We start from the raw sequence: 20,876 nt of genomic DNA, 5'->3' as shown, positions 1-20,876 counted from the left end.
AGGAAAGGTGATCCATATTCCCATTTACTCAGGAATTTTTGTTGCTATCATCAAGATAATCCTGGGCATGCTAGGACTGTAGAAAGTCATAAGGAATTCACTTTTGAACCGTGGATTTCAGTCTTCGTCTAGAAACCTGATTATTCTGATGAATTGGGTGAGAAGATTTAATGTTCCTGGAAAGAATTAAAATCTTTCCATAGCCTGTCCTATTAAATATAGATATTCTACATCTTTGTGAGAAAACATCTTGTGCTTTTGAAAGCTAATGTCTTAGCTAATTAGCTGAGAGCAAAGACCTCAGAGATTGTGACAAAAGAGAGGTTCCCAGGTAAAGAAATGAGGGAAATTGATAAAAAGAAGCTGAGAAGGTCATGGAAAATATTTTCTAGCCTCATTATTTTTCCTAGGACTGCCCCTTATATAGAGTTCTAGAAATGAACACTAACACAGATATTTTCAAGCCAAAGTTCAACAAAAGGAAGAGTCTGCATATATATAATTGTTGTGGATTATTTCCTGTTGTCATTATCCCTTAGTTAAGTGCCCCTTGGGGATTTCTTTGGGAAAGAAGGATACTGCATTTAACAAGGCAGGAACTGAATCTTCTTAAGTATCTTGGCCCTATATGGGGTTCTCAACCTTGGCTGCACATTAATATCACGTGGGAAAAATTTAAAGTATTTCAATGTCCAGTTCACATGTCAGACTTCGGGAGCAGTGCAAGCAGTGCTCTTATTTAAAACTCTCAGGCCTAAGAACCATGCATCTTTATAACACTGGAATTCCTATGAAGAACATGAATATTGTGAGTAGATATGTTATAGCCATGTTATCACTCAGGGCAGATCAGCAGTTGTAAAGACTTGGATTAAATTTCAGAGAAGCATCATTAACATGATGAAGCATCATTAACATGATACATGATGGCATCATGTAATGGTGGCAAATGGCACCATGGCAGGGCCAAATATTACTCTATGTTAGAGTAATATCTTGAGGGCCAGATGTATGGGCCCAGCAGAATCACACTTGGAGCTTTGACAAAAATGACCCAGGCCCCACTTTGTCCCAGTTAAATCCGAATCTCTACCCAACTATGTCCAGAGTATTACTATAAAGAAATAGTTGTTATGATGTGCAGCATCTGAAAGTCACATTATGCAAAACAGCAGTTCCAGAAGGGGCATTCTCCAGACTTTGAACTTGGAAGAGACAAGGCAAAGCAACAAACACTCGACCCACGGGTCTCAAAGAGCTATTAGATAAAACAGGGCAGCAACTTAAATGAATTCAGCTATCTGGGGAAGATTGGCTGGAGTAAAATTTCACTTAAATAAATTCCAGTTAGCCAAGTAAAATGAAAATATTGTGTATCCTTTTATAGAAACCGCATTGTGCTTTCTGAATGATTTGAGAGAGGCTGGAAGAGGGAGATTATGAAGCATATCCATTTGCTCAATGGGCAAAGGTTTTGTTTTATTTTATTTACGTAACGTGAAATGTTTGGCCACCTGGAGTAGTGCCTCAAAGTGGATGGAAAATGGAAAATGTAGTCAGTGAGACTGATTAATAACCATGGGCAGAAAAATAGGCCAAGTGGAAAAACTTATTCATGTAATTGCTTCATTTTGCTGACTGCAAAAGGATTTGTTTTGGGAGTGATTTCAGCTATTTAACTCAGTGAATTGATAAATCACAAAAAGGTCTTAAAAAATGACTTTACACAATTTTCTTCGTTCCATGAAATTAGTTTGACCCAGAGGATGTATGCTACTTTCTGTATCTACCTTCTAGGTAGGAAAGAGTAATTGCACGACATAAACAGTCTTTGTGGAAGGATGGATGAAGATAACAGGGGACTTCTTAAAAGTCATGGACTTAGAATTATCAAATTTAAAAAAGACAAGCCTTCGTTTTCCTCATTTAGACAAAGAAATAAATGAGAGATGACAGAAAAGGTTCATCATTTTATTTAGCTAATAGCTCATGCTGACAAAAATATGGCACGAAAATCAAAGAATTAAATGAAGGTAAAAAGAAAATTAAAATTCTCTTCCTGTGGTCTTGCACCACCAGGTATCTAGAATATCCCCTGAAGGTGCTAGATGTATAGGTATCTCATGTAAAACCACATCATTGGCTTACTCATCGACAGTTGATGATGGGTTCTTGACGGGTTTCTTGAATGTCTTTCTAAAAATGGCTTTAAGATATATCCCCAATATAGAATCTATATCTTAAACAAGCTTGTAGAAAATATGGCTTTATCATTTAGGATTATACACAAAGATGTTCAGAAACTGGGCTTTATATTTTTTCCCCAGCTTTACTGAGATATAATTGACAAGTAATATTAAAGAAGTTGAAGGTGTACAACATGATAATTTAACAGGCATCTGTATCATGAAAGCTTGGTGGGTTCTTTAAATAATTGATCTCCAAGATATTACTATCTTTAACAACCGCATTGTATGACTATGTCATACTTTATTTAAATAATCTGCTACTGATGTCATTAATAATATATCTTGGTTTATGTATTTTTTCAAGATTATTTCTGTGATAATTTTCTCAGCCAAACTGCGGTGGAATATAACAGTTTTTGTTGCTGGGACCAAATAACCTTCCAAAACAAGGCCCTAGTTTATATACCTATCAACATTACATGAGTATGTCTAATTCTCACACACTTGTTAACACTAAATATTACTGCATTTTTGAAAGTTCCATTAATCTGACTGGACTGACATTGACCAGCTCCTACTTCTCTTGGCCATTTGTGTATTTCTCTTTCTATCTATTCACCTATTCATCTCCCTCTACCTTTTTTTTTTTATTATTATTTTTAAAGATTTTATTTATTTATTTGACAGATAGAGATCACAAGTAGGCAGAGAAGCAGGCAGAGGGAGAGGAGGAAGCAGGCTCCCTGCTGAGCAGAGAGCCCGATGCGGGGCTCCATCCCAGGATCCTGGGATCATGACCTGAGCCGAAGGCAGAGGCTTTAACCCACTGAGCCACCCAGGCGCCCCCTCCCTCTACATTCTTGTATTGGATTTTTTTTCCATCTCAGAGACTGGCAAAAATTAAAATGATTGGCTGTAGTGAAAATACGGAAAAAGAAACTCAGATACAATTCTCTACAATATTTTGAAGTACATTTACTCCCAATATCTTGACATTTAAATTGTTATACATCTTTGATCTAGCATTTCACTTTCTAGTCATTTTCCTATACAAATAACACAGAAAAATATTTTTGCAAAGATCATTTTATAATGTTTATAATTATAATAGGAAAATTTTGAGCAATCTAAATTTTCAGCCAGAAGCCTCAGTAAATACTTCATGGAATATTGTATATATTATACAATGACATTTGCCTTACTGTTTAAAAAAAAGAATGGATTGGTTCATACGGTCAATGGATGACATTTATTTTATGCTACATATGATTAGAGAAACACAGGTCATTCTATATAAAATGTCTATGTTTTGAGGGGGAAATAATTTCATCCATTTTATCCAAATGTTTGGATATTTTACATCTAAGTGTTAGCAGGGGTTGTCTCTGGGTAATTTTTCCCCTGCTTTTAGACATTTTTGTACTTTTTAAAAATGATAAGTACATGTACTTTTATAATAAAAATAACAGCGCGGTTTTTCCATTTTGAAAAATTAATTCCAGTTGAAAAATGTTATATCATTGTATCTAATAGAAACAGTGGAAGATCCAAGGGAAATCGCACATTGTGAGATGTGTTTGTTTTCTGCCTTGTGGTTGAGGTTTAGCTTGGAGAGTACTACTACCCAAGTTATGGGCTTGTTATCTGAAGCTTGGTATACAAAAAGGATCCCATCAGCTTTAGGGAGATTAATTTGACTCCCTGGACCATGTCCTCTAGTTTTTATCATGTATCAAAGGAGCACCGGCATGCTATGACTGTTTCCCAAAGAATAAGGGTAAGATCCAGATAAGTGAGAAATAACGAAACTAGATTCAGTTAATACTCTGGGCTGTCCGCAGCTTTCATGAAAGATGTGTTTGTTGAAGAAGTCGAACCCATTAGCTTAAACAGGGATTAACTGTTAGCTCTAACAGAGCGTGGACAATGAAGAGTTTATTGGGAATTAATTGAAAATAATGCAGTGTTGTGAAATGGGAGGAGACAATTTAAAGACAATTTAAACCAAGTGCTTTGAATCAGCCAAGGATAAACAAACTACCATATGATAAAATTTATAATAAACTGATAAAAATAGGGGTGCCTGGGTGGCACAGTGGGTTAAGCCTCCGACTCCTGGTTTCGGCTCAGGTTCTGATCTCGGGGTGGTAAGATGGAGCCCCATGTTGGGTCCACATTCAGTGCAGAGTCTGTTTAAGTTTCTCCCTCCCTCTGGCCCCCAACTAAAATTAATTAAATCTTTTTTTTTTTTTTTTAAAAGCTGGTAAAAACGGCTCCAAGTGTAAGAATATAATGTTGGAAAGAATTAGTGAATTTCCAAAGAACAAAGATATAAATATACTGGAAAAAGTAACAGTGAGATGAGTGGGTGGCTTCACAGGGGCTACCTATTCATTTCTGAAGAAGTTGTAATCCTCAAAACATTACCCGCTCACCATTAAGAATTTCAGGAACTCACTATTAAGGTTTATGTGTATGTGTTTTCTTGCATTGGGCTTCATTTTGCTTTGGTTTTGTTCTTGTTTTATTTTTGGTGCTGTTGTTTTCACTTTATAATATTGTTGGCCTATATATAGTTTAAAGAAAGTGTCAGCGCCTACTGAAGAGAGTAGGTGTCTTTTGTTTCGCCAACAAACTATTTTAAGATATTTCAAATGTGAATACATTGAGGTCATCAAGTTGACATCATTCTGCTTTGTTCTGTAACCACGTTTCACTCAAGATCCTAGAAAGAAAAGAAGTGAAAGCATATCAGAAGATGGTAAGAATCCTTGTAATCCTCGCCAATGTTTCTTGTCGTTTCCTGTGTACCAGGAACTGTACTAAGCCCTTTAACAGATGTTATTTCTTAACATGATCAGAACATCTCAAGAAAGAAAGATGATGATTTCATCCAACTTAGGTACTATGAGAACGAAAACTTAGAAAAGCTAAGCAACGTGCCCACGTTTACAAATGTGTAGGTAGAAGAGCTAGGGTGTATATTGGAATTTTCTAGCTCCACTGCTAGTGCTGTGTTCACTTGGGAATTCTGATATTTAATTTAGCGGGACTCTTGGCTATTAGACTCTTGACATTTATTATAGTTAGACATATTTTCAGCATTTGTGTCTTAAAGGAATAATGTTGATGCTTAGTTTCAGTAGTCTCGGGGAATTCTAAATTGAAAAGGAAGCTAACTTTTTTTTATTCCATTAGATTATATTTTAAAACTTCAGTGCTGGTGAGGATTCAAGGATACCGACATTATGCATTGTTGGTGGAAATGTGAATTGGAAACTTTTTGTAAAGTAATCTGGCAGTAATTATTGTCACTATTTTTCAAAACAAAGAACCTTTTAACTTCACAGTTCCATTCTGGGGACTTGAGCCTATAGAAATTAAAAAGCACCAGCATGAAAGAATACATATTCTAGAAAGTTAGAATGTTTACTGCTGCTTTGTTTATAGTAGCAGAAGATACGGGACCCTGGTAAATCTCCTTCAGTAGGAGAATAATGAAATGACTTGTAGAATTTAGTTACATGCACATACAAACAGTCACACATATACATATACATGCATATACACACATATGTATTATTTATTTCTATATGTAAAAATTATACAGTTATGCAACAATTTTAGTTTTTGTTTATCAACCCGAAGGAGCTTTCTCATGGTCTAATAAGTAAGTGAAGCAATTTGTTTACATGAGTTGAGGTGGCAAAGTCAAATTGCATTTATAAAATTTATTATAGTTTTCATGAAGGGCAAACATTTAAATATAAATTCCTTGAAAACTGTTAAGAAAGCATGGTGAACCACTTTGCATAGCCTATTTTTCTGACCCTGGGGACATTGGTTCCAATTTATCCTCCATTATATCACTAAAAAGGTCAGCCTAAGTTGAGGCAATTGAAGAACTCATGACCATTCCTCCTTATTTTTGCACCACTAGGAAAAAAGGGTTGGAAAGTGATGGATTCTTGTACTCTGGAATTCTTTTTGTCTTTAAGTTTTTATTTAAATACCAGTTAATTAACATAGAGTGTAATACTCGTTTCAGGTGTAGAAACTAGGGACTCATCACTTCCATACAACCCCCAGTGCTCATCACAAGTGCCCTCCTTACTATCCATCACCCATTTAACCCATCCCTCTCCTCTACCTCCCTTCCAGGAACCCTCGGTTTGTTCTACTCTGGAATTCCTAATAAGATTTCAAAGAAGCAGGACTAACAAATTTTACTGTATTGATGCATTCTTTGATTTTGTTGGGTAATATTAGGGAACCATTCTATCTTGGGTGAAAGTATTGAGAAATCTAGCAAGTAATCTGTAATACCCTTTTCCCCTTTTTTTGGTCTGTTTGTATAGAAGAATTGGATACCTTCTAGCATTCTCTGTTTTTAATTTTTGCACAATAATAGGAGCTCAAATGTTTTGTGCTCATTGAAAGGGAGAACCTCTGAGACTCTGATCTCCTTTGAGATCTGGGTCAGTAAATTTTTGAGTTCTATGCTTCCTTCTGACATATGAATTAGATTTTAAAGCTTTTTGTGGGTGTGCAATGAAGTAAGTAAGCTTCCCCCACCTTTCTTTCTTTTTTTTTTTTTTAAGATTTTTATTTATTTATTTGACAGAGAGAGATCACAAGTAGGCAGAGAGGCAGGCAGAGAGAGAGAGGAAGGGAAGCAGGCTCCCTGCTGAGCAGAGAGCCAATGCGGGGCTCCATCCCAGGACCCTGGGATCATGACCTGAACCGAAGGCAGAGGCTTTAACCCACTGAGCCACCGAGGGGCCCCTCCCCCACCTTTCTTCATATAATTAGCCTTTATAGTGGTCTGCTTTTAAGTGTTACTACTCTTCCTTTTTTTTTTTCTTCTCTCTTTCTCTCTCTCAGGAAATTTTGGCTGATTAATTGAGCACAGAAATTGGTCACTTAGAGAACATTCTAGGACTTAGTTCTCAAAATGGTCCCCAGTCCAGTGTTATCAACATTACCTGGGAACTTGTTAGAAATGCAAATTCTTGGACTTTACCTACTAAAGCACATACTGCCCAGTGAGGACCAAGAAATGTATATTTTAATAAGCCTTCTAGGTGATTCTTATGCTCATGAAAGTTGAATCACTGCTACAGCAATAACTAAGGAGGGCAATTTCACATAGCTTTGCTTGCTTTGCCTAAACCAAACATTAATGAGCCTGAATATGTAGTGGACATTGTTGCTTTTGACTTGTCTGGAGTTGCCTGCCCTTCTGGGAACTCTACAGAATTTCAACTGTATAAATTCCCCTCTCCTTTCTTTCAAAACACAAAAAAGCAAAACTAGGAAAATCTCACAGATACATAAAAACTGAGTTACAAGAAGGTGTAGGGAATGTTCTGTTCTGTATACCAACCATAAGGTATAACTTTACCTCGAAAATTATGCTCCTAACTTTGCCCATAATCTGGCTGGATGAGGATTATAAATAAACAGCACATAAAAGCATATAATAAAATAGGGGAGAAAGTTATGCCTGGCCCAGAATTGAATAATGATCTCCTGTTGTATGGTGTAAATGTCTTTTGGACAAATTCTTATATATTTTACTACCCCTGGAGAAAATGAATGAATTCAATGAAACAAGTCTTAAATGTAATGGAGTCACTTTCATTTGCTTGCTTACAGAAACACATGTGATTTGCTGAACTGTAGTTCAGAGGAACAAAAATTTTAAGGTTTAGTTCTGAGTTGAAGTAAGGAACTTGGTTGATTTGTGAGAAGATAAGAAGCAGAGGAAGTCAGGTGAGTAAGAAGAGCCACAAAATACTAAGGGCTTTGTTACTTTATAACAAAAGTTGAAAAGGTTTTATATTTCATTAAAATAAAGTTCAGTAATGTATCAAGTAATGCGAAATTCTTGGATAAATGCATATAGTTTGATAATGTAGGCATATTTTTTTTCCTAATTTATAAAATACCCTAATTAATCAGAGCTCTCAAAATGTCCCATGCTGGCTTTATGGTTCAATTAAACTGAATTATAATCACTGCTCTCTTTTAAGAGGTTTTGTTCCTATAACTTGAGATGGGACTTCAAATCATTATACTGCCTAGATAAAATCACTTACCTTGTTTGGGGAAAACTTTTCAAATTTCATATCTTTAAACTTAAAACTTTAATATAAATTTTTGTTTCTATGTAATGTGTAAGTTTAAATGGAATTTTAATATACTAGTCTACTTTGAGAACTTGGACTAATTGTATACTGAGATAATCAGTAAATAATCTCTGTCTACTCAAGCAAAACTATTTCCCTTATTTTTCTACATTACAGAAAGACTGTCAGATACAAGAATGAACAGTATGTACAAACACCTTTAGCACCGATCAGTGCACTTGTTCATTTTTACTTCTTTAAGAATTTAAGTCAGTGTGACTGGAGAGGAAAGTGCATGCAACATATTAATGTGTTTTTGTTTATCATGGCAAAACGGGAGTAATTTTTTCTAAAAACCAAATCACTATGGTTGTGTCAGAATGTCCAATTAGACTTTAAGATACAAAGTTGAGGGTATATAATAATTACAGAATATCTGAGGGAAATAAACTTTATTCACTACAGTTTATAATAACTGCAAAAAATGAGTTTAAATGAGCAATAAAATATTTACAATTTTCCCACAAAGTTGCTTCAATATTAATGAGTTTGTGGATGAAACATAAAAGGGCTTTTGCTGTAATTTCTTATACAGATGATCTAGAAAAAGCAAAGTATTTGGGTTTTCTTTTTGCTAAAATGATAACTCAATCTTTGTATACCAGCCTGCTTTTAGTAAAAAATAGTTAAAAGTTATTCTCTTCCAGATAGTGAAGGATTTTCATTTAGCCAAAATAACGTTTTTGCTCTTGCTTTAAATTTGAATAACTAATAAATCTTCTCATTTTTAACAATAGTTTTGTCTTATTGTATCTAATTACCGGGGATTCAGTATCTACTTTGTTTTCTAGTGCTTTTTAAGGTGTCCTGTCAGATTAGAAATAGTCTTTCTGGAGTCAAGCTTTTCGCACCCATAACAATATTGCCATCTGAGGGAATAGAGATTCTCAAAATCCTTTCAAGAAATGTTAAATGTTAAACATGTATTTTTGTGGCACAATAGTCAGTTTCCATATAAGAGTGAGATAAAGAATGGCACACTTTGGGCATCTGGGTGACTCAGCTGGTTGAGCATCTGCCTTGGGCTCAGGTCATGATCTCAGGGTCCTGGGATCGAGCTCCACAACGGGCTCCCTGCTCAGTGGGGAGCCTGCTTCTCCCTCTCCCTCTGCCTGCTTCTCCCCCTGTTTGTATTTTTAGTAAAAATAGTTAAAAGTTATTCTCTTCCAGATAGTGAAGGATTTAGTTAAAAGTTATTCTCTCTGTCAAATAAATAAATCTTAAAAAAAAAAAAAGCAAGTTAGCTTTTAATAACAGCATGACCATTCTCCTCTAGTATCATTTTTGGGCATTCTAAAAAGGAGTTGAGAAAGTCTTAATTATAGATGAATAGAGTGCTGCGCTTTAACATAAATATGGAAAAATTTTTTCTGTGTATCCACTATATAAATAACTACTAATTTTTAGATTAGTTTGGTATAAGGTAGATCATTTTCCACCATTAACTAGAAAATAAAAATTTTAGTCAGAATATTGTGTCCTGGATTCTGAAAGTCATCAACAAAGGATAGTTTTGAATTTTCTGTTTATAACTGATTTGGAAATCAATGTCTTAAAATCTTTGAGATTTAATATACCATGGGTATAAAATTAGTTATAATGATAAAACATACAAACTTACTGTTAATAAATGCCTTTACTTTTCATGAGAATGTAGTTATTTGTATTGCTCCAATGGGAAAAACCAAATTTAATATAATTGGGCTGCAAATTACATTCAAGTAGTTCAGTAATGGAAACAAGCTCTGTGTTTTGCATAGAGAAGCAATGCCTACAACAACCTTCAGGAAACTCATCTGGTACTTACCCTGATGGACTAGGGAATCTCGGCCCCGCAGGTGGGAAAGAATGTCACTCTTTTCAGCGTGGATATAGAGAAGTTCTGGTATCTCTTTGGAAAAGGACACCCTTAAAATTACAAACACTGCAGTTGAAATCTGGTAGAGGTGAACTGGATGATACAGTCTTCCCTCAACTGAGCGAATAAAAACATAAAAATAAATTAAAACCATAAAGACTTTACAAACCTACAACCAGAAAGCAAGTCTCAGGTCTTAGTATCATATCGTGTCATTAAAATAAAACATCCAAAGAGGTAATTATATATTAGTCAACATTTCTTGTTAAAGTTGCACAAATAAAATGAGTCAAAGTAAAATATAAAATCAATAATACTGACTGAGAAAATTGTTAAGCCGATGGAGGCAGACAAACATGTCCTGTGGCGGGGGGTAGGGGTGGGCAGGGAATCATGACCAGGAGAAGGTTTGTAAAAACAGAAAGTGACACTTGCTGCCACCACTATTGTGTGTGCATCTTATCTCACCAGGGAAGAAAGAAAAAAAACACTCACATTCCACGGTGATATAAATTTTTAAAAAAGGATCTCTCTGTCTACTTCTGTCCTCTGAATACAACCTGGAGTATTTCCTGTGAGCTGCTAACTCCTAAATGGAGATGACTTTGTCCTTGACTTTTGCAGTGCTGTTGTCTGGAAATAGTGGTGAACTTTGTGAATATGGTAACCACGACAGAACTGTTAATTTCCACCAAGAATGAACTGATGGGAGCTCGAGGCTTCATAATATTGTTTGTTTTTTTTTTTTAAATACTTGTCCTATTTCCTAATTTGTTGGGTCAGGTTTTCTGAAGTCTGACTGCCTCACATTTCTTTGCAAGTGAATGCCACCTTCTATTTTTTCCCATATGCTTTTGTTTCTGAGCTTTCCTTTCATGCCCCTTACACACAAATCAGCAGGTGATGGAACCTGCAGCTAAATTGGGGGTTTTATGCTTCACTGTTCCCTTTCAGTGGAAGAGAATATTTTTGTTCTAGCCTTCTTTACAAAAGACCTGAAATTCACCCCAAACCAATAAATGTCCTTTATATTTACCTTTGGCAAGAAGGATTTAAATATTTCTAGCTCAGGGTTGTACAACTCAATATTATTTCACCCTACTGCTCATCTTGTGTTGGGGTTCCCTCAGAGGGGTGGAGGCGACCGGACCAGCCGGAAGCCCCTTCCCGGGGCTGAGCGGGATGGCGAGTGTCGTGAACCCGGACGCACCAACGGACGACACCAGGCTCGGGGGATCTGTCGAAGCAGGATCTCACTTTATTGTGCGGGGACACACCTTATATAGAGCAGCAGAAGGGAAGTGAGGACAGAGGGGGAAGAGCCAATAAGATCTGGCGAGAGGAGGAAGTGCGATAGGTTTCAGGAACCGAAACTGTGAAATTGGCGCCTTGTTGGCCGGAAGAGACGGCAAGCCGGCGCCATCTTTATTCTGGGCCGCACCCTGTGGAGGCACCTCTAGTTATGTGCCTTATAATCTTGACTTAACTTGCGTTCTTGTGTGGTCGTATGCCTCTATAAATGATTCAGTGATTTAGTAATAGCCTTACGTTCTTAACAATTTAGGCCATGTATTAGTCTGGCTATCTCTTAGCCATTTTTCCTCAATAGATTCTCACTGCACCGGTTCCTGTCTTTCGTCCATTTACTGACACAATTCCCCAACTGAGTCGTCCATTCATTCAAATACCTAGTTTTAGGACCAGCACTGATAGCTTGTCTGGGCTCACACTGGTTTTGGGTTGTTAACATCTTCAGATCCTGAAAACATCATGAGACTGTACATGAAGGTAGGTCCTATTTCCTCAGGGCCTACCTTCAAAGAGCAGATTTCCTTTCAAGTTGCATCTTCTCTCATCCATTCAATTTCATGGTAGTTAGAAAAGCCATGCCCTAATATATGACAAATGGTAATTTAGCAGAGAAAAATGTTATTTCAGGGTGAGTTCAGGGGAAGCTTTTTGATGGAGAGCCAACTAAGAGCGGTTCTGAGGATCTTGTCTAGAGCATACGGATGGTGGAATGATGAAGTGGAAAATGAAGGAGGTGCGCATGGACCTTCCAGGTAGAAACAGTGTGAGCAAAAACGTGAAGACAGGAAACGAGATGGATTCTACAAGGGCTGGCAAATAACTGAGATTATCTGGATCATCAATGTTGGGGGCAGCTGGGCTTATGGTAATCAATGGTCCATCCCTCAGAGGGCAAGCACTGTGGGGACATGTGACACAGGCTGGGGGACTTCTGTAGAAGGTGATCATTCAACAGGGGGAATGACTCTTGGTGATAAACATGCATGCCGTTCACTCAATATTATGGCCATCCTCTATTTAAAACCTTACTGATATTTTTTTTTTAAAAACCACCTTATTGGAATTATATTGACCTTTGACGACTTTCAGAGAGCACGAGCTAGATGGATTGGTGATGAGAGAATGTGAGAAGACGGTAGAGCAAACCTGCGCATGAATCTGTACCATGTCATTTATCTACAGCTTCAGCTAGAACCAGGGATTTGTTTGTTTTGGCTGTGGTCAAGATTCCAGGTACGACACTATTGAAACAATAAATCCAGTTATAATAAATGACAGCGGGCATTCAAGCAGAGGCAAGAAGCAAAAATCTTTTAAAAGTGTAAAGATAAACTATATTAAGTCTTGCCCTCCCAACGAGCTTCTCCAATATTTTCAGGCCGCGGCCCTGGGGGTCTTCCCTCTAGCTGGGTGGAACTCTTCACTCACTTCCCCTGTGGTGATTACCTGATTCTCTGTTTCCCAGGTTGATTCATCCCGTTCATTGAGAAATGGCAATTATAGATTACTAATAATACTTATATATAAAAAGAAGCTGAGTTTTTATTGAGTAAAAGATTAAAATCAGGGTCTGATAACTAATAGAGAAATGAGAGTTCCCCTACCTGGAGATAGATCAATAACAGTATTTAGAGAGGGATGAAGAAATACCAACTATATAACAAAAGAATATAAAAGTAATTGGTGACTAGGAATTGTAAGTCTACCTACTAATTCAGCGTTTTGACTGTTTGTTTGTGTTTTCTCACCTGAATGTAACAGTCTCTTAAAAAAAAGCTTTTTCAATTTACATGGTAGGGGAAAAGATCAGAGAAACACATTAGAGAGAGCTGATGGCAGTCATTTCTAGTTTCAATTTCTGTTTCCTTTAAATTAACCATCCTTTTTGTAAACAACTTTTGAATGTCTTCGTGAAAGCGTTTTTAATCCTACTGCTTTAACTATAGTATCAAAGAAATAGCCAGTTCCACTTGGGAAGGATTAGGGCCTCATCAGTGAGGATCAATTTTTCATTTGGATAATGTCTCAAAAAGAATCCCAACTGTCAAAATAAAGGAGAGATTAAAGTCGTGATAATAACTTAGAAGACAGGGTGAGGCAGAAGTGTGAACTAAGGGACTGACTCAACACATTCAGCAACATAAAACCGTGGCCTGTATCTACCAGACAGCTGTTAGGCTACCTACCTACTGCCCAAGTCGGTTCGTAAACAGAAGAGAGGAGGGGGACCAGGAGGACCCACGGCCAAATGCCTCCCCCTCCTTGCCTGATATCACTCTCCATACTCTCTCATAGGTCACACTGCACTATGCAAATGTTTTCTTATTCCCGCAGATCGACTTTTAAGAAGCCATGCAGTTTCAATGGAAAGAGCACCGAATTCTCAGCCAGAGACTTGCGTTCGAGCTCATTCAGGGTTTGCACCAGCTTGCTAGCTGATGGCGAGCAAGGGGCTTGATTACTCTCTTTCTTAACCGCTCTCTTTGTAAAGTTCCTTGCCTTCCTGAAGGCGCTGTATTGAGGACCAATGCCGGGTGAGATGAAGGTATCATGGTCTAAACGGTTCATGTGTCTTAACAGCAACTGGTCAATTTCTTAAAGAGGTAGAACAAATTTTAGAGATAGCTGGGCTGCGTGAGAAATTGCGTGAAGTGGATATGCCATGGAAATCCTATCAAGATCTTTCATTTCCTCATTGATCTGCACACGTGAAGTGCCCACACGACGCAGGGGCTGTACGGAGGTGCTCAGGATTCTCCGGGGTGAAAAACACTTGCTCCTGCCTGGGTTGACTTTGCAGGCTGGGGAGCAGAACGGAAGAGATTTATTTTCCTCCCAACCCTTTTGACACGTGCTGTCAGGCAAAAAAAACAAAAACAAAAACAAAAAGGACTGCATGTTTGGAAGAAAAGGACATAACAAATTTCTAGAAGAAAGAATTAGATGTAGGCTAGCATGGGGCATCCCAGAGAAGGAAAAAAGAGGCAACAAACAAACAAACAAGCGAGAGACTTGTGAAAAGGTTTAGAGAACACTGGTGCTATGGAAAGATTCTACCTAGGAGTACCCGGGGTTGTTTTGTTTTTGGTGTTGAAGCGAACCTCCCTCATTTTAGTTCTTTCCAGGAGGTTCTCAGCAGGTTTGTTTGGGAAGACATACACCTTTATTTTATTCATCTATTTCCCCTGCACCGCAAGTGATGTTTATTAAGATAATATTTACAAGGATATATATTACACACATTTTTAATGGTTCCAGATGGGACGGAAGGCAAGTAGTACCACAATAATGGGGCGTATAACAAAATGTGTTCTCCAGAGAGTGAGAAGCATTAGAGAACACACAGTGCAGGATGCTGTGTGATTGATTACCCAAGGGCCCAGATCAGGAAAGTACAGACACAGGGCAGGAATATCCCAAGGTTGTAGTGGTTGTGACGGAGAGTTCATGGTCAAGAATGACTTTTAAACTACATGCCAGTGAGAAGATAGATGTGAAAGCCCACTGCAAGGACGATAGTATTATGCAAATGCAAAGTATGACTATTAATGTGAATGATGAATGGAGGTGTCAGGAAAAGAGTTCCAGTACTGGACCAGAAAGCAAGAAGCATGGGCTTGTGCTTTCTGACCATTCAAATGAAGGAGTTGGGTTCACCATTCCCAAGGGTCCCCCTGTGGGCTCAGTGGGTTCTAAGGAACTGGTCATAACACAATTGAGAGGGACACAATCAGGCCAGTCGCAAGGCAATAAATAAAATGGGAATCTAAAGAAATAAATTGACTACTTCTGCTGCAATGACTGTTGAAAAAAAAGAAGAAGAAGGCGGCCACATGAGACTGTGTATCACCATGAGTCAAGGCTCAGAAATGAGCCAGAAAACAAAGACAATGGATTTCTGGAGCTAGAGCAGGTATGCAGGAGGAGAGCATGGCTGCTGTGAAAGGGTCTGCCTAAAGCAAAATGCAGCTAAATGAGACCTTTCTTAGCAAAGAAGTTTTATGTAATACCAATAGTAAACAGGCAGAGAGAGGAAAAGAGTAGATGGATAAATCAATAGAGGAAAAGGATCATAGAAGTAAGATGAACAGCCCCAGTGAAATGGCCCATGAGGCAGGGGAGAGCCGGGAGCATGGGAGCAGGATAATAATAGGGCCCTACCTAAGCGCAAGTAGCAGGAGCAAAACTGATCAGAGTGCAGGGAAAAGGAAATCACTACTGTCGTCGTTATTATTAGCATCACCTCAGGGTTTTTCCTGCCCCCAAATATTCTACATTTATCTCTTGAGAATGTTGGTAGTTTACTCTGAGAGGAAAATATGAGACTTTCTAATGGGTATACTTTTTCTTTTTTTTTTTTTTTAAGATTTTATTTATTTATTTGACAGAGAGAGAGAGATCACAAGTAGGCAGAGAGGCAGGCAGAGAGAGGAAGAAGCAGGCTCCCCGCTGAGAGAGCCTGATGCAGGACTCGATCCCAGGACCCTGAGACCACGACCTGAACAGAAGGCAGAAGCTTAACCCACTAAGCCACCCAGGCGCCCCTCTTTTTTTTTTTATTTAAAGATTTTGTTTGTTTACTTTAGAGATAGAGAGTGCCTGCGAGCAAGCGAGGGGAGGAGCTGAGGGAGAAAGAGAGAGAGAATCCCAAGGAGCCTCCACACTGAGCCTCGAGCCTGACACGGAGCTCGCTATTCCCTCCATCCCGAGATCACAACCCCAGCTGAAACCAAGAGCCAGAAGCCTAACTGACTGAGCCACCTAGGCACCCCTCCAAGGGCATACCCTTAAGAGGAATGTGAAGAATTACCTGAGGATAATTACCCTGCACACAGCAGTTACTTAAAGGAGATTTAACTAGAAGGTATTATGCTAAGCAAAACAAGTCAATCAGGGAAGGGCAATTATCCCATGATTTCATTCATATGTGGAATTTAAGAAACAAAACCGAGGGTCATGGGGGAAGAAAGGGGGAAAATAAAATAAGACAAAATCAGAGAAGGAGACAAACCATACGAGACTCTTAACTATAGGGAACAAACTGAGGGGTGCTGGAGGGGATGTGGGTGGGGGTTGGGGTAACTGGGTGATGGGCATTAAGGAGGGCACGTCACGTGATGGAATGAGCACTGGGTGTTACGTGCAACCGATGAATCACTAAATTTTACCTCTGAAGCTACCAAACCCCCCCCCCCAAAAAAAACAGTTTTAAGTTGCATCTCAGGAAAAGAGAATAGAATCAGAAGTAAGAAAAACAACTATTGGAGCCAAAGAATAAAAAACAATCTGCTAGAATATAAGACAAAGGTCCAGGTGCTTGTATATGTGCGCTAACAGTCTGAATTATAATAACAAAAAAGGAAAGCAAGAAGCAAGTCAATAACAACTTATAGTACGTTTGGATAATACTGTGATGGCTATACTGTATTTTCAGAAATGTGATCTCAATTGAACTTCAAAACTGCCTTTGTGATGGAAGATGGCACTTTTCCTGAAAATGTCAAAATTCATTTCTCAAAACTGGAAAAATTGACAGTAGCATGTAAAGGATGAATGAATTGCATGAGAAATAGGAATACATATAAAATATAGGACATACTTTTAAAATATTTTAAAATTTTCTTGTGCAACTAACACTTAAAATTACAGTAAAAAAAATAGAAAATATTTAAAAGGAAGGATAAATCACTACAACCTCACCACCCTTACTGTAGAAATGTAAAACATTTACAAAAGTACAGAGAAAGCATCAATGTATCTCCTTGTCCCCATCATCCACGTGCAACAATCACCAACATTCTCTCAATCTTACCTCCTAGGACCTTTCCCCTTCCCGATACACAGTTTTAACAAGTGGTACTGGAATATTTTAAATCAAATTCCACCCATCATAACATTTTACCAGAAAATACCTCAGTGTACAGCTCTAACAGATAGACTTTAAAGAAATACAAAAAGATAGCACCTCATATCTGTCAGAATGGCTAAAATCCAAAACACAAGAAATGACAGGTGTTGGTGAGGATGTGGAGAAAAGGAACATTCATGCACTGGTGGTGGGAATGCAAACTGGTGCAGACACTGTGGAAAAGAGTATGGAGTTTCCCCCAAAATTTAAAACTAGAAGTACCCTAGGATGCAACAATCACACTACAGGATATTTATTGCAGTGTTATTTACAATAGCTTAAATTATGGAAACAGCCCAAATGTCTACCAATTGATGAGTGGATAAAGAAAATGTGAAATATATATATATATGGCTGAATTATATGATGGAATATTATTCAGCCATATAAAAGAATGAAATCTTGCCATTTGCAATGTCATGGATAGAGCTAGAGAGTTTAATGCTAAGTGAAATAAGTCAGAGGAAGACAAATACTACATGATTTCACTCATGTGGAATTTAAGAAACAAAACAAATGAGGTAAGGGGAAAAAGAGAGAGAGAGAAAAAATCAAGAAACATACTCTAATTAAAGAGAACAAACCAATGGTTACCAGAGGGGAGATGGGTGGGGGGATGGGTGAAATAGGTGAGGGGGATGAAGGAGCCACCTGTGATGAACACAGGAAGTGTTGAATCACTATATCATACACCTGAAACTAATATAACACTATATGTTAACTCTACTGGAATTAAAATAAAAACTTAAAAAATTAATAAAATAAACAAATAAAAAAGAGCCTCAATGCCATTATCACATATAACAAAGTTAACATTTACTTCTTAATATAATTTCCCTGATTTTCTCAAAAATGTGTTTTATTAGTTGTTGTTTTTTTTTCCAAACAGGGATACCTGTGAGGATTTTGTGACAAACTAAATTTTTAATTTTGTAATTAATTGCTTCTCCCTCCACCAAGTTGTATGACATTTATTGTTGAAGAAATCAGGCCCATTCTTCTGAACAATTTCCCACATTCTGAATTTGGTTGATTGCTTCCTTGTGGGGGTCACTTCACTTACTGTCTCCCTCTTTCATTTACATTTACTGTTTACACCATAGAAAAATAGGATAACCACGCCTTAGAAAAAATAGAAGTATACCAGCTTTTGGCATCTCAGCCAGAAATTCAGTTATTTTTGAAGTCCAGTAACTCAACTTCCAGAAAACCATGCCATTCTGTTCAAGATTCAGATTCCAAGGAGAGAGAGAATCTTGGTTTATTGACTCCCTGTTAGTTAGGTAGGGGTGGGCCCCGGTGATTTAAGGTCTCAGGGCAGTGTGCTATCCCCAAAAGGACAGGGAAGCGTTACTGAGAAGACAGTAGCCAACTCACTCTACCCATGACTAGGTTCTAACTTTAGAAATACAGCTTAAATGTGACGAAAGTTAAGAGATGAAAATAAGAATTTGTACATAAGACCTGATTCTCGTCAGAGTAAATATAGAGAGACATGATAGCAAAAGTGCCAGACGGGACCAATATTTTAAGGGATCACGTATTTCAAATAAGAACCTGATAGAGAAGATGCCAACAAAGAGTTTCATAAAAAATGAATGAAGAAAAATCTTGTATGATTCTTTGAAAATAGTACTTCTAGAAATGAATACATAAAAATAAATGAAGTAAACCGGAGAGATGAAATATGAAGCACTAAAATGTATCATTAAAAACCAGATCAATAAAACTAGGTTAGAAATTTAATTAAATTTAATGAAGTAAGAGAATTCCTATATCATTTGTTGCTGAGAGAGGACAGCCTCATTTGTTTTTTTTTTTTAAACTTTGATATTTCTTTCTCTACCCCAAATCTGACATGATTATTTAATGTTGTTCAGATCAATGTAAAAAGACAAAAATATTCGCTTCTTATTGCGTCAGAAGTGGAGTGTCACAGACTTAGTAGCATAAAGCATAGATGTATTACCTTACAGTTCTGTACATCGGAAGTCTGACAGGAATCTCTCTGGGTGAAATCAAGGTTTAGTCAAGACTGCAGTCCTTTCTGGAGGCTTTGCGGGAGAAAGCTTTTCCAGCTTCTAGAAGCCAACCCGGCACTTCTGCTCACAGCTCCCTTCCTCCATCTCCACAACCAGCAATGGCAGGTGGAATCCTTTGAATGGCTCATTTCTCTGACCCGTCACCACATCCTTCTCGGACTGAAGCTGAGAAAGATTTCTTGCTTTAAGGATTCGATCAGGGCCTTCAGATTAATTTCATTCTTTTAAGGTCAGCTGGTTAGCACCTTGATTCCATCTTCTACCTTTATTTCCTTTTGCCAGGTCCATAACAGAGTCACCGGTTCTGGTGATTGGAAGACATCTCTGCGAGGCCGTTATTTGCCTACCACACGCGAAACAGGAATAGAAAGTAGAACTTTTTAAGAATTATCGATCTTTTTAGATAATAATATGAGCACCGAGAACACTTAAGGAAATCAGTAAATGCTAATGAATTTAATAATTGAATAATGTAGTCGAATCTAACTTAATACAAATGTGAAAATATATATGAATTTGGGGTTCCTGGGTAGCTCAGTCGGTTAAACACATGCCTTTAGCTCGGGTCTGGTCATGATCCCGGGGTCTCTGGGATCCAGACCTGAGTAGGGTGCTCTGGTCAGGGGGAAGTCTGCTTCTCCTTCTTCCCCCGCCCCTCCCCCAGCTCATGCTCCCTCTCTCTTGCTATCTCAGATAAATAAATAAAAACTTAAAAAAGGAAAATATACATGAATGTAAAACACTGAATATTGTTCATTTTATGGCCTAATAGGAGCATGAAGACTCTGATAATACATTTTTATTTACAAATTTTGTATCATGTTTATTTTCTTTATTAAAGAAAAATAATACATTTCACATTTATTTTTTTTTTAAAGATTTTATTTATTTATTTGACAGACAGAGATTACAAGTAGGCAGAGAGGCAGGCAGAGAGAGAGAGAGGAGGAAGCAGGCTCCCTGCTGAGCGGAGAGCCTGATGCGGGACTCGATCCCAGGACCCTGAGATCATGACCTGAGCCGAAGGCAGCGGCTTAACCCACTGAGCCACCCAGGCGCCCCTACATTTCACATTTAAAGTAGAAAAATATTACATACATATCTTTAAAAAAGAACTTTTCTGAGAAACAACACAGTATTTGGAAAAGAGAAGATGCATATTAAGTCTTGAGAAAGCAAATTCAATGATCTCAGAATTCATTTAGAAGTTTAATGTCATTTTCTGATAGTTAAAATGGGGACCGTTTCTAACATAATTTTCTTTTGGAATTGAACCAAGTTTTAACAAAATGTACTTGGTATAATAATTTAGACAATTTTGAAAAAGCAATAGAACAGTGGGGAGGAATTTTCCCACCAGATATAAAATGTATTTTG

Source organism: Mustela putorius, unplaced genomic scaffold (genome assembly GCF_011764305.1).
Source record: "Mustela putorius furo isolate JIRA1106 unplaced genomic scaffold, ASM1176430v1.1 tig00000407_pilon_pilon_pilon, whole genome shotgun sequence".
NCBI classification, from domain to species: domain Eukaryota; kingdom Metazoa; phylum Chordata; class Mammalia; order Carnivora; family Mustelidae; genus Mustela; species Mustela putorius.
The sequence above is the reverse complement of the archived record's forward strand: the minus strand, read 5'-3'. Positions refer to the sequence as shown.